The sequence below is a fragment of the Puma concolor genome, chromosome B3 (assembly GCF_028749965.1).
Source record: "Puma concolor isolate L17-30 chromosome B3, mPumCon1.1.hap2, whole genome shotgun sequence".
In the NCBI taxonomy this organism is placed as follows: domain Eukaryota; kingdom Metazoa; phylum Chordata; class Mammalia; order Carnivora; family Felidae; genus Puma; species Puma concolor.
In genome coordinates this window covers 68,138,286-68,153,635 of record NC_141672.1, presented here as the reverse complement: position 1 = coordinate 68,153,635, position 15,350 = coordinate 68,138,286, and the positions used below count along the sequence as shown (strand labels likewise).

At 40.0% G+C, this 15,350-nt stretch overlaps 1 non-coding gene across 1 annotated transcript; it reads left to right on the top strand.

Moving 5' to 3' along the window:
• The first annotated feature begins 9,421 nt into the window (after window positions 1-9,421).
• On the top strand, window positions 9,422-9,526 carry LOC112856561 (U6 spliceosomal RNA). The gene has a single exon (XR_003223132.1). It is a non-coding gene; the product is annotated as a U6 spliceosomal RNA (small nuclear RNA).
• The last annotated feature ends 5,824 nt before the right edge of the window (window positions 9,527-15,350 follow it).

Sequence of the window (15,350 nt, the reverse complement as noted above, 5' to 3'; positions counted from 1 at the left end):
TAAACACAAATGCATATATGGGCAATGAAATATGATGATAGAACTAAGGTATGTAAGGTAACCAGCCTGATGATCTAGAATATGTTTACACTTATTGAAATTATCATCAACATAAAAAACACAAAAAGATAGCTCATAAACAGTCCCCTCTCCCTTGCTGCATAAAGCCCAAGTAAATGCATGACACAGTAGCTCTCAGCTCAGGCTACATCCATGAATAACGGATTCTCAGTTAAAAATTAAAAAGTTTTAGTGGCCAATAAAACTGCCTATCAAAACAATTATTAAGGATGCTTCAACCCCAAAATAAGACAATTGATTCGCGAAGTTGTATAGGTTTCTTGAAGAGATAGTATTACAGGTAAAGAAGAGATATTATTAAAACAGGATGAGAGGTGGGGTACCTGGGTGGTTCAGTCACTTAAGCGTCCGACTCTTGGGTTCGGCTCAGGTCATGATCTCACGGTTTCATGGGCTCCAGCCCAGCATCAGGCACAGAGCCTGCTTGGGATTCTCTCTCTCCCTCTCTCTCTGCTCCTCCCCCACTCATGCTGTCTCTGTCCCTCTCAAAAATAAAAAAATAAAACTTTAAAAAAAACAGGATGAGTTTATTAATTTTACAGTCTTGACACTAACTATAAGGAGTTCTAATAACTCAGACAAAGCATTCAAATAGTCTGCCTTTCCCCCACTCTCTTCCAGAGTTCCTCAACCTGTCAGCCTAAACACCTGCTTTAGAAATACCATTGTTGTTCCCACTTGCTGCTGATAGAAACTAGTCCTGCAGAACAATGACATTTAGGAGACCTGCTGAAGTAAAATGCTGGTGGTTTAATCATTGTAGAATGAGATACCTTGCTGAACAAGATAGATTCATTCATTCACTCATTTGTTAAATATCAAGCAACAATAACATGCCAGAAAACATTTGGCACGGGAGACCCAGTAGTGAACAAGACAAAGTCCCTGCCTTCAGAGTGTGTACATTCAATGGTGACAGATGGTTTAATAAATAAGTAAATGGTGTAAATTCCAAAATGGTAAGTATTGTAGAAAAAAATTAGCCAGGATAAGGAAAGAGAGCAACTGGAGGTGGCTATTTTTTGTAGTCATCCCCAGATATTTTCAGATAAGTAGGGAGGTTTTCTTCTCTGTATCCAGGAGTCTATACTAAAAATTTCTGACTCCCTTTCCTAATAGTGATTTAGTATTCCTAATTTCCATACAGATGTTAAGAGTTTGAGGCTCAGGCTTAGTATCTGACCTATTTGTTCCCCTTTAGACTACATGGAAATGGTTAACAAATATTTCCAAGGGGTTACTAAAAACAAAGTAACAATTCCAATCACTGTTATTTAAACAGAAGAAAATTCAAAGACTTTTTTGTTTTATTAATTACTTAAAAGCTTCTCATTACAATAGGTCTAAGCTGATCATATAAAATATGGTCTCAAGTATTATTCAGCCATAAAATAGAAGAAAATCCTGCCATTTGCTGGGGCGCCTGGGTGGCGCAGTCGGTTAAGCGTCCGACTTCAGCCAGGTCACGATCTCGCGGTCCGTGAGTTCGAGCCCCGCGTCAGGCTTTGGGCTGATGGCTCGGAGCCTGGAGCCTGTTTCCGATTCTGTGTCTCCCTCTCTCTCTGCCCCTCCCCCGTTCATACTCTGTCTCTGTCCCAAAAATAAATAAAAAACGTTGAAAAAAAAAAATTAAAAAAAAAAAAAGATTATCACAAGAGGGGCACCTGGATGGCTCAATTGGTTAAGTGTCCAACTTCAGCTCAGGTCTTGTAGTTTTTGAGTTCCAGCCCTGCGTCAGGCTCTGTGCTGACAGCTCAGAGTCTGGAGCCTACTTCAGATTCTGTGTCTTCCCTCTCTCTCTGTCCCTTCCCCACTCATGCTCTCTCTCTAAAAAATCAAAATAAACATTAAAACAATTTTTTAATAAAAAATAAAAAAAAGATGATCACAAGAAAAAGAATTTGTAACTGTGTAGTAATGGATGTTAACTAGACTGTGGTGATTACTTTGCAATATATACATATATAGAATTATTATATGTGTCAATTACTTCACAGTAAAAACTAAATAAAATAAAATAAAATGAAACAAGGTCTTGACTATCAGGTCCCATCTCATCAAGTTCAATAATGGTTGAGATTTGGGGATTCAGGTTGCAGGATTAGTCAAAAAAATGTCTGAGCATGATGAAATATTCTGATCTAACATCTCTGACCCTGGCAACTCCAGGTCTTTGCAGGACACTGACAAACTTCCATGGTAGATTAGATACCACATGGCCAACATAAATTCCTAAAATTCTTCCAGCAAATGTTCCTAGGTTCTGGCAGTTCATAAACTGTTAAGATCTCCTCTAACTTACAGTACTGTACTTCCTGGAAACGCTTATTAAGAATACAGTACTGTACTTCCTGGAAACGCTGGGGCACCTGGGTAGCTCAGTTGGTTAAGCGTCCGACTTCGGCTCAGGTCATGATCTCATGGTTTGTGAGTTCGAGCCCTGCATCGGGCTCTGTGCTGACAGCTCAGAGCCTGGAGCCTGCTTTGGATTCTGTCTCCTCTCTCTGCCCCTCCCCACATGTGCTCTGTTTCTCTGTCTCTCAAAAATAAATAAATGTAAAAAAATTTTTTTTAATAAAATAATAATAAGGGCTTAGAGGCCCCTGGGTGGCTCAGTCAGTTGAGCATCAGACTTTGGCTCAGGTCATGATCTCACAGATCGTGAGTTTGAGCCCCATGTCAGGCTCTGTACTGACAGCTTAGACTCTGGAGCCTGCTTCGGATTCTGTGTCTCCCTCTCTTTCTACCCCTCCCCCACTCGCTCTCTCTCAAAAATAAATTAAAACATTTTAAGAAGTCTTAAAAAAAAAATGAATAAGGGCTCAGTTGGTAGAGCATGCAGCTCTTGATCTCAGGGTCCTGTGTTTGAGCTCCACATTGGGCATAGAGTTTACTTTAAAAAAAAAAGGATAGGGGCTAATCTCAGCAGCTAATCAAGAAATCCAGTAAGAATACTGGGACTAATATCTAAGAAACTTATATCTGCAACAGAGTTTCTCAAAGTGTGATCCCCAAGCCAGCAGCATTAGCATAATCTGAGAATTTGTTAAAGATGCAAATTATAGGGCCCTGTACCCCCCCACACACATTGAATCAGAAATTATGGGGGTGAGGCCCAGCATCTGTATTTAACAAGACTTCCAGATAATTCTGATGCATTATTAAAATCTAAGAACCACTGAAGAAAGGCATCATAAAAATATATTGTCAATATTACGAAGAAGTAGCATAGGAGTAAACAATCTGGTAAACAACACACCTAAAAATTCCAAGAATATGGCAAGCTGATGGAAAAAAGTAAATCATTAGACTCTTCGTTGTTTGTTTGTTTGTTTCTTTTCTAAGAATTGGGTGCCAGTAACATATGGAAACATTTAAGTCCTCTGGTCCAAGTAGCTGGCCAGAATCTGGATCCAGATCTGGACAGAGGGCATGGGTGTTTGCAGAGGCCAGAGAAACAATCACACACACACACACACACAAAGTTCCAGAACACCAGCAGATTTTAATATTTTATAATAGAATTGGTCATTCTCATGCTCCACCCCATACCACACCACATTGAAAACATATCCATCTGCATTAAGCACAATAGCACCCTGCCTGTGAATTTTTTTTTTGCCCCCCAAATATGGCACACATTTACAAAGACGTCACTGCAGTTTATGGATCTGTGTTTTTTGCAAATGCAAGGGCCATTAATTGCATCCACAGCTGTGGCCTTCTCCATACTAGAATATGTTAGGCTTCCAGTAATGCATTCTCTGTTGAGAGCCAAAGAAAATAGCCTCCTTTTGTCTGTCTTTATGTAGTGACTTCCAGAAGTTCTCAGATTCTAGCAGCACATGTAATCTGGTTCTTTAGTATTTTGTTAATAAAAATAAGAAACAAAAGGGGTACCTGGCTGGCTCAGTCAGTGGAGCCTGCAACTCTTGATTTTGGGGTCATGAGTTGGAGCCCCACACTGGGCACAGAAACTACTTTAAACAAACAAACAAACAAACAAACAAATAGATTTTAAAAGTAGGAAACAAAAACTAAACAAGAAATCATATCCTCCAAGATAAGCATCATTACTAACTAAAAGAGAATGGATGTTGCACTTGGTAGAGAAATACAGAACTTACAGCCATGGCCCAGTTTCAGAACCCTGGACTTAGCTCCAAGAAAATTCCTTTCTAAGCTAATTCCAAAGATTAATGAAGGATTGGATTCTACAGCCTTAGGTATCTGTGAATTCAAATGGCAGGCAAAATGGTAAAGACAGTGAAATGTACCTTTAGTGGCCCACGCCCTGCCTCCCCCTGTCTTTCTGTAACCCTCTGTCACCTCCAGGTAAACCGTCTTCAACACCCACATCCAATCAGTCAAATTACTCCCCCTTTGCAATGTCACACCCATCACCTTGACCCAAATATCTAAGGCTGTGTAAAAACAGCATTGTCAGATTTCATAAATGTGCAATGATGACTCACACTGAAAAGAGACATTTTGTCACAAGGGAAACAGAGCTTGTCAAAGAAATTCATATTAAAATCGGATAGCTCTCGAATTATAGGTCAGAGAGCTTTATTTTTAGAGATAAGTTTTAGGTTTTGTACTATTTCTCAAAAAACTAAATTTAAATAAGTGATACTTCATTTTAAAAACCATGACTCATACTTTACTATTATGAATCCATTAAAATTTGTATTTGTCAATAATTAAGACAATTTCTGTTTTCAAAGAATTTTAATTTTTAGACTCTATTCTGTTTATACTTGGAATTGAATAGCAGTTAATTTTTTTGCCCCATAAAACACTTCATTCTTTTAGATGTCTGAAATAAACCAATTTATATGTATTGTACATTCAAATACCAGTCACTTAACAGTTGGCAAAACTGAGTGCAATGCTTCATGCTGCCTTCAGTGAAGTCGACATCCTTCCCATCACTCTCAACATTGTTTAAATGTATGTTTTTAAATAGGCTGCTTCTAAGAGTCAGGTTCCCAAGTTTTCTTCGAACTTTCCTCTTCCTTCATCTCTACTTTTTTTTTTCTCTTTCTGTTTCTCCCTGACAACAAAAGGTCTAAGGAAAATAAGCCAAGGGTGAAAATATTTACAGGGTGTGATTCAGAGAGTTTCCATCTGGGACTCCTACTTGAAGGAAAGTGTGAGATTGGCGACTTTCATTTACTAGCGTTCTCCCCTCTGCCAGGTGTGGGAGGTCCTGTTGTTCTCTTCTTCATCACCTTGCCTGTGTCCTGTCACACTGCTCTGTGTGGTAACCTCTGGGCCACCCCAGGAGGAAGAGAATGATCGGATTGTGAGGACAGGCAGGAACAACATGCCCCCACAGGCCTGCCAGGAAAAGCAGGCAACAAAGAGCAGAACTGGCCTTGGCTCTCCCCCTTTCCCTCCCAATTACACCATCAGATAATGTTTACAGGGACCAGTAAAGCCCCTTAGAACACAGTTGATATGCCCTGTCCTACAAGGGGAAACACTTCTACCACGACCTAATGAGAGGAAGGCCCCCCAGCAGCGGGGCACCCCAGCCGAGAGTGGGGTGTGTAGGGTACAGCCAGTGTCCCGCATTTCAAGTAACTGGTAGTTTTCCATCAGACAACATGGGCCCTCCCCAAAGCGCCCAAGGTGCAACCCAGTATGCTTGGCAAAGTAACCAATTACAATTCAGCGGTTAAAAGGGACATCAGCATAACTTTCTGGGAAGGGAAGACTCCTTTAGAAAAAAAAGAGGAAGCTACAAAGACAAAAAGAAAGAAAAAGGACCTAGAAGGAAAAGTTCAGCAGACTTGGCAGGGAAACTATAAAACTTAGAACTCTAAAAGAACAGAAAACTATATACAAGATACGGGATAACTATGACTTCTTAGAAGAGAAGAAAAAATGAATCACAGTTTTCAGTCCTGGAGAGCCATTTTACAATTCACTCAAAAAGGAAGAAGGCCAGGGTAAAAAATGAAAGGTTTAGAGGGTTATACAAGGAAAAGAACCCACTGACAGCACGGATTGATGTACAACAAAATGAGTTATAGAGTAGTTGCAGGACTGAACTATTTAGAGAAACATAAAAAGTGAATTTAAAAAATCTTCATCAAATAGCACCTACTACAACACTCTATAGTTACTTTCCTGCTTTGTGGAGCTGTTACAATGATCAAATGAGATAATACACCTGGGCCAGACTGGGAAAGAGTTCTTCTGGTTCTTTCCATTCAAGCAGATTTGCTGAATGAAGCCTCCCCATTCTCAACTATTTTAAAAATGGCATCTAGTAGGGGTTCCTGGGTGGCTTAGTCAGTTAAGTGTCCGAGTTCAGCTCAGGTCACATCCTTGCAGTTCAGGAGTTTGAGTCCTGAGTCAGGCTCTGTGCTCACAGCTCAGATTCTGTGTCTCCTTCTCTCTCTGCCCCGCCCCTTCTTGCACATTCTCTCTCTCTGTCTCTCTCTCTCTCTCTCTCTCAAAGATAAATAAACATTGAAAAAGAAATTTTTAAAAAATGGCATCTAGTCTAACCCCAGGACAAGCCTGTAAGGTTGGTAGGAAACATAATGGTGTTCGATTTTACGCGAAGGTCCACGGAAGCCAAAGGTGCAGGGTCCTAGGTCACAGAGTTAGCCAGTTAGATGGTGTGAAACATAAACTCCCTGTAAAAGCACTTTTGAAAGATATTAGTGCTAGTTCCCACATCAGGAAATTCATTCACAATATGCCTTATCATAATAAGGGTGGGGAAAGAAAGAAACAGAAGAACTCTCTGATCTAGTTCATTTACTTGGGAAAATGAGTATATCCTGTGACATCTTCCTAGCATTTGAGAATCTGGGGCACTCATTCTATTCGGGAATATTTGCTCAATTGTTTTCATATAACCACTCTCAAAAAACAGAGCTAATAAACCAAAACACACTGTGTCGCATTCATTGCACTGAAACAAAAGGCTGCCTTTTCAACATGACAGATAACTGCAATGAAATGTTTTCTGAATAAATATTTTTGGTTTGCTAAGTCACACAGCCAGCTTTCATATTATGCATCAAAACAATCTTTCCCAAGTTAAAAAAAAATAAGTAACCACAGCTTCTTCGTAAATAAAACGTTAAGCCAACATGAACCTGAGTTTCTCTCGAGGGTAGACTTAAGAGCAAGGGTAGAGTTTGACAACTGATTCTACATGCATCTGTTATAATTAATAAAGGTAATGTCAATGATGAAATTTTTTTTAATGTTTATTTTTGAGACAGAGAGACACAGAGCATGAACGGGGGAGGGTCAGAGAGAGAGGGAGACACAGAATCTGAAGCAGGCTCCAGGCTCCGAGCTGTCAGCACAGAGCCCGACGCGGGGCTCGAACTCAGGGACGGTGAGATCATGACCTACGCTGAAGTCGGACGCTTAACCGACTGAGCCACCCAGGGCCCCAGTGATGAAATTTCTTAAATAATAACTAACTCTAGATCATTAGGTGTTTGAGTATTCAGATTACAAGATAACAGGAAAGGGCCAAGAAAACCAATGGTAAATAACTACCCAAGTGCATCAATACCTCTGAATAAAAATGCAGGAGGACAAAAGGAAGCAGATCATGGAGAGAAGGAACTGGCAGGGCTATGGACCAGTCATTAAGATTCACTTACTCTGTGATAGTTTGCAGAGTAAATAGTTTCAATGCAATGGAAACTGATTCACAAAGAAATTAAGTGACCTGTCCAAGATCATAAATAAAAGTAGAAGACAAGATTTGAATTCAGATATCTCAAGATTCCAAAGCTCAAATGAGCTTTGAGTGCATAGGTCTGCACCTATCCACCTCTCCCTGCTTATCTTCCTCTCTCCTGGCTCACATCCTCCAGCTTCAGTTACTCCAACAGGACAAATTCTTTCCTTCACCACCACAACTAACCTGCCTTTACTTTAGCTTAGGAAACTCTTGTGCCCACTCTACCTTGCTGGCACTTCCTCATCTTTCAGTGTTCAGCATAAAGAATCACTTCCTCGGGTGGGGCTCCTGGGTGGTGCAATCAGTTAAGCATCTGACTCCTGATCTCAGCTCAGGTCACGATCTCGTGGTTTGTGGGTTCGGCGCCCATGTCCAGCTCTTTGCTGGTGGTGGGGCGCCTGCTTGGGATTCTGTCTCTCCTTCTCTATGCTCCTTCCCCACTGTGCTCGCTCTCTCAAAATAAATAAACTTAAAAAAATTTTTTTAAAAGAACCACTTCCTCAGAAAGTGGCACCCCAATCCCAAAAGTGATCCTCTGGTATATGTCTTCATAGCACTCAAGTCTTTTCAAGTTCATCCATCATGTTTTATAATCACACATGTGATGCTACCTTCCCCAATAACCTGCAAGCTTCAGCAGCACAGAGACCACAGCTGTTTGCTCTTTATGCTCTACCCAGGAACTAGCACACTGCCCAATACACAACATGCAGTCAATAAATATTTCTGAGTGAAAGTGAGACACGGGAACTCTCTCAAATTATCCATTATCTAAAATGACCCCAATCCTAACCTTTCCATTATGGGTTAAGTTAGCCAAGAGCATTTAGAATTTATGGTGGTAGGAGACTTCTACAGGCCATTGCTGGTGCACCACTATGGGATGTTAACAATGCAAAAAGAGGCTATTACCCACTTTATCAAAAACGCACCTATCAAAATACACAGCAGAAAGCTACGGAAACCTAATGGTCCTGAAGCCCATCACCATGCTGAGAAATCAGCACTGTCCTGGGGATTGACAGTCACTCCCTTGACCAAGAAGCCAGGTTTTTCCACATTATTGTCACAGGCGGGGTCATAGCGTCTCTGTTCTCGGTTACCACCAGACAGTCTGATTAAACTGTGTCAAGTCTCATTACCAGCTCTTCAACATTAATTACTACCAACACATCCAGGCTTAACTCTTTTTGGGTTTTATACTTAAAGGCACAGCCTGACCCCCTAATGATGTTCCTAATTTTTATTCTGGGCTTCACTTACAATGTAATTGGCTTAGGTAACTTCCTGTGAGTGAAAAGGTAATGCATCCTAGTTAAACGAGGATTGAAGAGCCAGTCGAAATACCTCAGTTTTCATTCAGTTCTGTTACCAGTTCTGTAATGCACTTGGAGGCCACATAATTTTGACCTCCCCCAACTTAATTATCTTAACTTACCCATCTGTAAAATTATAATCATCACTCTGACAGACTTATAGTTAGTCAGGGCTTCTAAGATTCTCAGAGACATCAGGGTGATGGACCCTTGCTCTAATTCTGCAGCTCTAAGGCCAGAAAGGTCTCAGACCGGACTGCGCTAGCCTAGGGAGAATAAATGTGTCAAAGAGGGTGTGGTGCTCCCTTAAGCAGCACATATAATAAAACTGGAATAATTCAGAGATTAGCACAGCCCCTATGCAAGGATGACATGCAAATTTGCAAAAATGTTCCATATTTTTGAAACTAGAAAGAAAAAAGAAGACGGTATGTTGATGCTTATTTTATACCAGTCTCTATGGTCAATTTTTGTAACACTGAGATTGATGATCTGATCATAAAGATCCAGCTGGGTTTGGGTGGGTGAGGGTATTGGTTCTGCCTATTCCCCCCAGTGACACTTCCTACACGTCCCAATGTGCACCTCAGCCATTCAGCCTTAATTATAGGCAATGATAGTGAAGCCCTCTCTGGAAGAGCCAGAGGCTTACACAGTATGTCTATGATGGAGAACAGTGTTGATCTTTTCACTGTGTACCACTTTCTTCCATCTGCATTAGTTAGATAAAGACACCTTGACTTATTTCCTAGGAAGTATCTTTGTCTGATCTCCATATCAGTCAGCACCTACTGTTGATACTTGTCAAATGGTGGTAACATAGAGTCAAATATGCTTTGGAAATATTTAAAGTATTTCACAAATATAAGTGATTTCTGCAACCCTCTACAAAGCTGAATTTTATCTTTAATTTCTTCCCTATAATGAATAGATACAATATGGTATGTGCAATAGGCTCAAATTCAGACTTTCCTGTTGCTTATAGGTTTTGTATCTTTAGAGAAGTCACACTCTCTCAGCACCCAAGTATCTTCATCTGAAAAGTGGAAATTGAATAATAGTATTATCTTATCTCATAAGGTTGTCCTGAAGGCAAAATATATATGGGAAATAGATAGTGCTGTGTTAGTCCCTTTAAGGTGCTAATATTTGATATTTGTTAATGTTTACTTATTTTTAAGAGACAGAGACAGAGTGTGAGTGGGGGAGGGGCAGAGAGAGGGAGACACAGAATCTGAAGTGGGCTCCAGGCTCCCAGCGATCAGCACAGAGCCTGATGCGGGGTTCGAACCCACAAACCACGAGATCATGACCTGAGCCAAAGTTGGACATTTAATCGACTGAGCCACCCAGGTGCCCCCGAAGGTGCTAATATTTGAACGTGAAATCAGTAACCCAAAGTTTGAGAGAAGTAAATGAATTTAAAAGCTCTGTATCTATCAGAATATTTTATGCTGAAAGTAACACAGAATTGAATTCAAACTGGCTTAAATAATAATGGGAATTCATTGGCACCTGTAACAAAAAGTCCAGAGGAAAAGTAAGCCTCAGGCACTGTTCACATAAGATCTGGCTAGACTTCTCTGCAGCTTTCCTGGCTCTGCCTTACTCCCTATGTTGCCTCTTCTTCTGGCTGGCTTCTCCCACTGTTGAAAGATGCTTGCAAGCAGCTACCAGGGCAACACAATTTCTCCTTAACATCCAGGGAAGAGACAACATGACACCTCACAATGAACAAGAGTCCCAGCTTTGGAGAGCCTCAAACTAGCCATTGTAGACAGGTGAATGCCATGCACTGATGTGTAAAACTGGGGAGACTCATTAGCGAGGTGTTATACATGGGGAAAGGTGATAGGAACATCACACAGACAACCACAATGTCCATTATAGTAACACAATAAATCCCTAGTGAGTAGCAATGCATTGCAAAATTGTTGTTGTTGTTGTTGTTGTTAAGGAAATAAAATACCTATGAAGAAATGTTGAATTCTGAGGTTTCTAGGATCCCAGATGGCAGGGAGTAGGAGTGAGGAAGGAGCTAACAAGGACTCTGCACAACAGAAATCTCAAAGTGTGAGCCTACTCAGGAGGAAGTCTACTATCCCTTAGGGGCAACCAGAGAGGAGCACCACTGGCTTCAAGGCTGCTCTGAAGCCCCCAGAAGTGAGAATCGTGGCACAGTCCTTTCCTCCAACTCCTACAGATCTGGAGAAACTACAGTGCTGGAGAAGCACTGAAAGTTCCACTTCTTACTTCTCCACAGGAAATCCACAAACACTCCATCTACCACTGGAAAGGTGAAAACATCAACACAAACTCCATCTCTGTTTAGAAAAACAGTAAAAGCCCCAGGACAAATCTCTTAAGATGATTTCCTTTTGCCTAAATAAAGCATTTGATTGCATCTTGGGACTCATTTGATTGTAAGGAATTGAAATCCACTCAAATACTTATGAAAAAGGGAATTCATAGAATGAATACCACATATCTCCCAGCCAGGAAGTACAACTGGCCTCAAAAGGGAATAGGGGCATGTGGCTGGCCCAGTGGGTGGAGCATGCGACTCTTGATCTCAGGTCGGTGGGTTTGAGCCCCACATTGGGTGTAGAGATTACTTTAAAATAAAAATTTTTTAAAAAGGGAATGATCACTTGACCAGAAGTAAACGCCCATTTAATTTACTCTTCTCTCTGTCATGACCGACTTGACTGGCTTAACTTGTCCATGGGTCAACCCTGGCTTCATATATTCCTTATTCAAGAGCCACTGCTACAATGATAAGTGGTTTCTACAAGCCAGTTTCAAATTTCTTGGAGAAAGAGCCCACTGTTAATCTAGGTTCAGATGTCTGTCCTTGGTCAATCAGCAGAGTCATCTGGGAAGGTCTGCTGCCCATGTAGGAAGGGTTTTATCAGTGGGCTTTGAGAAGGGGAGTGAGAAAGAAGGTCAAAATGACCAATATGCATATACTGGACATGTCAGTCCTCTTCAGTCCTCTCCTCTTCTATCAAAGTACAGTCAGTGTTACACGATTTCATAAAAACATCAGAAACCAGTAGAGGAACACAGAATAAGTCTAGATAACCAGTCTCTCAGCTTGGCCCCATTCTGTCTTTGTATGTATTCTTTACACAGCGTAATTTCTTAGTGCTGCATTTTTTTCACCTGCCAAATAAAGATAATGATACTTGTTCTTATAACTCATAGGATTATAGAAAGTGTAAAGAAATAATAGATATGAAATTACTTTAAAACATTACAATGATGCTATTTATACTCTGAACACTATAAAGCGTATCTTTTATTTTATTTTTTTATTTTTTTTTCAACGTTTATTTATTTTTGGGACAGAGAGAGACAGAGCATGAACAGGGGAGGGGCAGAGAGAGGGAGACATAGAATCGGAAACAGGCTCCAGGCTCTGAGCCATCAGCCCAGAGCCTGATGCGGGGCTCGAACTCACGGACCGCGAGATCGTGACCTGGCTGAAGCCGGACGCTTAACCGACTGCGCCACCGAGGCGCCCCTAAAGCGTGTCTTTTAATTTCAACTCAAATCACACTGTTTCCAAGGAAATACAAGTTCAAGGATTGTTTTGTCAAATCAGCCATTTGGGGTTAATCCCCCTAGGTAGTAGATACACATCTTATGTCTTCCAATTAACTGCGTAATGGAGTGTGTTATAGTTACACTGTTACACAGCATACACACTTAGCAGATACATGGGAGGAGAGGAAATGAAAGACAGAAAAGTAGAAACAAACAAAAACAAAAAATAACAACAAAGTAAAAACAATAAAGAAAGCTCACCCCTAAAAACCAAAAATAGATACAGTAATAACAAGTCTGCAGGGATACTGTTCCTTGTCCACTAAAAACAAAAACAAGAAATAGGGGGGCACCTGGGTGGTTCAGTTGGCTATGATGCCAAATCTTGATTTCGGCTCAGGTCATGAGTTCAGGCCCCACATCAGGCCCTAAGCTCACAGCAAGGAACCTGCTTTGGATCCTCTGTCTCCTTTTCTCTGCCCCTCCCCCACCCATGCTCACTCTCTCTCTCTCAAAAATAAATAAAAAAACAAACAAACAAATAAAAAGACAAAATAGGCTGCAAATGAGGAATGTAGATTCAATATGAGAGGAATTCCCAGGAATGAGGACTTACTCCCTCCTATGCAGCGGATGATGTATCCTTTGACTGCAGAATTTTGTTGCGTTCATCTTTGTTTCCCTAGCAGCCACGGCACCTGCCACTGTACGCACTCAGTCCATATTTTTGATGACATGACAGTTCAGAGATTGAGAAGGGCAGCAACAGACACCCAGCCATTCTTGTCTCTTGTCTCTGTGATCTTGATTCAGCAAACAATCCATTTATAGACACAATTAATAAGACAACTGAAGCAAAGTACACCCTAAGTGGCTATGATATTAAGGAATTAATAATTTTTTTAGGTATGACAATACTAATGTGGTTGTATTTAAAAAGCAAGTCCTTATCTTGGAGAAAGATCTTTAGAAATTATGTATTATAATATCTAGGGTTCCTTCAAAATAATCAGAGGTAATGGCATGAAAGAAACCAAAATGGCCATGAATTGATCATTGTGCAAGTTGGGCAATAGATGAAGTGTTCACTATAATATTGTGTGTACTTTTTGCACATGTTTGAAAATTTCTGTAACAATGATCTTTTTAAAAAGGAAAGAAATATGAAACACCAAATGCAACTCATGGGCTTAATGCATAATCTGAATTAGCTTTGGTCATGTAACAGCTTTTATTATAATTATAATACTGTTGATCTTAAACAGCTCAATCTAAAAACAGCTAAAATGTGTGCTTTTCTTCTGCCATCCATGAAAATGATTTTCAGTACCAATTAAATTTCAAATAATTGTGGCTGTTCAGGGTAATATAAAGCTTAGCAAATCTCACTGCTACGTTTGTCATAGTTGGCACAGCATTCCTATTAAAGATGTTCTTTAGTGTGAAATGTTGGTCAAGCAATTTAAATAATTTTATTTCAAAATTTCTAAAGATATTGGCCAAATCTTCATTCATGCTTTCTGCTTTCAAAGGTTAAAGAAATTGTCAAATGAAAGCATTTCTATATATTCTTTAAAACTGTTGTTGAAGACAATGGCCTTTACATTGCTTACAGCTCTTTATATATGTTCCAAATCAGCATTCTTTTTATAACTCAGTTCTATAAAAAAAAAAAAAAGTTCATGTTTTGAGGAGGCAAAATCCTTTTAATCATTCAATAAATAGTATAGTGTGTGTGTGTGTGTGTGTGTGTGTGTGTATTTATACATATATTCTGTTTAGCCTTCCAGGAAATTCAAAGCTAAATTCAAGTATTCTCTGTTTTTTTTAATGTGTCCCCTTTTCCTTTGACATGGTTTAAACATTTTTTTGTATTTATGAGTCACTTATTGTAAAATCATATCATATCATTTAGAATTAGTAATAACATGTCATTGGTGCACATTTTATCCACATTTTAACACCTTTCAAATTAGTATGCATCTTACAATCAATATAGTTCTCCTAGAAGCATTTTTTTCTTATATAAAATTACAAGAATAATAATGAGTCTTATATTTTATTGCAGCCCAGATTTGCAAAATATTAAAATGTCTTCAACAATTATTCTGTAACATGAAAATACCACCATAGCAGAGCAGTAAAAACTAAGGCTGGAAGTAAGTCTTATTAAATACTTCAATTCATATATGCCATATTTCAAAGAGCTGTATCTTTGTGTAATGTGGGAGAGGAAGATGGCAGCAGAGTAAAAGGACCTAGGTTCACCTCATTCCACAGATACATTTAGATAACTATCAAATAATCCTGAATACCCCAGAAAGTGACCTGAAGACTGGCAGAATAAACTCCACAACTAAAGGTAGAGAAGAGGCCACATCAAAGAAGGTAGGAAGTGTGGAGCCATGGTTTGGGAGAGAAGCAGATCCTGGCCACTGCTGTGGGGAGGAAGCTGTAGTTGCAGAGAAGGATGAGAAACTAGCACACAGGGGTGTGCATGGGGAAGGCAACTCCACATAACAACTGGTTTGGATAGCAAGAGAGGCTGAATTTTGTGAGATCTTGCAACCAGCAAGGCTTAAGCCTGGAGTTCTAAAGGTCAATGGATTCGGCTCTGGGAGAGCCTAGAGGTGCTGGGGAAGCTCCTGAAGAGAAGACAAGGCAAACAACCTGTGGAC